This window comes from Dipodomys ordii, unplaced genomic scaffold (assembly GCF_000151885.1).
Source record: "Dipodomys ordii isolate 6190 unplaced genomic scaffold, Dord_2.0 Scaffold36, whole genome shotgun sequence".
Lineage (NCBI taxonomy): Eukaryota > Metazoa > Chordata > Mammalia > Rodentia > Heteromyidae > Dipodomys > Dipodomys ordii.
In genome coordinates this window covers 3,335,332-3,337,147 of record NW_012267252.1, presented here as the reverse complement: position 1 = coordinate 3,337,147, position 1,816 = coordinate 3,335,332, and positions in this window count along the sequence as shown.

The window sequence follows — 1,816 nt, the reverse complement described above, 5'->3', positions numbered from 1 at the left end:
GGCACTGTAACTCAAGTGGCAGAGCACTTGCCTTTAGCTGAAGAGCTCAGGGACAGAGCCCAGGCCCAGAGTTCAAAACCCATGACCGACAAAAGGGAATGGTATGTATATTCTTCTTGTCTGTTATTGCTGGAGTATTTTATTTTAATTAAAAATTAATTTTGAATTGTTTTGTTTTCTTTGACTCTGGAAATGGAGCTGCTCAGCTGCAATGAGTCTCTGAGGGCTGTGGGAATCCGGGTATGCTGAGCTATGAGTCTGATAAAGAGAATTGGAATGCCATTCTCTGACTCAAAAAGCTGGGAGTGGCCGGAGAAAGATCAATGCTCCTAGCGTTACAGAGACCCAAAATTCTATCCTAAATGTGGGTCAATCAAAACCCAAACTTCCTTGGGCCTCGGAGTTAGATACAGGCATATGCAGATTGTAGTTTGCTGCTTGCCTCAGCAAGGTAAGGAAGTCACACTCATCCTACGATTGTTTCACTTGCTAGTGCCTGTAACACATACTCCCCTGTTCCAAAATCATTAAAGACCCTGTTTACAGGACCTTGGGGTGTCTGTTGCTGGCGAGAGGCATACGCCCCCTGGGGCCCCCCAAACCAGTTTCACGGTCGGTCCCATTTCCAACTGCTGGTTAAAAGGGCTTGTGGGGGATTGCAATAGAGGGCCACAGAGACACTCTGTGAGGACTACAAGAACTGCAGAAGAACTGAGGCCTCAGAAACACCTTGCTGGTGCCGGTGGCTCATGCCTGTAATCCTAGCTACTCAGGAGGCTGAGGATCGCAGTTCAAAGCCAGCCTGGGCAGGAAAGTCCGTGAAACTCTTCAATAAAAACCACCAGAAAACCAGAAGTGGTGCTGTGGTTCAAGTAGTAGAGCACTGTGGCTCAAATGGTAGAGTGCTTGCTTTGAACTGAAGAGCTTAGGGACAGCGCCCAGGCCCAGAGTTTAAGCCCCACGACCGACAAAAAAAAAAAAAGAACCCCCTTGCTGGGGTGATAGCGACCAAGCAGGAGGAACAGTCCCTGCCTGCGCAGCCTTGTGTCCAGCACCTGCTGTGGTCAGAATGAGGGGACAGCAGGTGGCAAAGCAGAACTGGGATTTGCAAGTCTTAGCTACAGCATCACAAAGCAGAGCCTGGAAGGATGGATTTGAAAACCAGAGACGGTTGCTTAACAGCATTGGTTTCTTCACTCTGAAAACCCTGTGCAGGGGCTGGGAAGGTGGCTCAGTGGTAGAGCGCTTGCCTTGCATGCACGAGGCCCTGGGTTCAATTCCTCAGCACCACATAAGCCAAAAAACAAAAAACCCCACAAAAACCAGAAGTGGCGCTGTGGCTCAAGTGGTAGAGCACTGGCCTTGAGCTGAAGACCTTAGGGACAGTGCCCAGGCTCCCCAACCAACAAAAAATAACAACAACAAACAAACGAAAAAACCAACCCTGTGCTTCCACATGTGCAGAAGGAAGAGCAGGAAGGACGTGCGAAGAAGCCAAGAGACCAGTGAAGGAACGGTGGCATCTAGGAGGGGTCAGAGTCCCAGGTAGTCAGCTGAAACTGTCTCCAAATTTGACAAGCTGAAGTAAAACTTGAGGCAAATATTAATTTAGACTCCAGTGGAATACACACACACACACACACACAATTTGCAGCTTGAACTCTTGGCTTGGGCACTGTCCCTGAGCTTTTGGTCAAGGCTAGAGCTCGACCATTTGAGCCATAGCACCATTTCTGACTTTTTCTGAGTAGTTTTTGGAAGAGTCTCACAGACTTTCCTGCCCAGGCTGGCTTCAACCTGAGATCCTCACATGTGA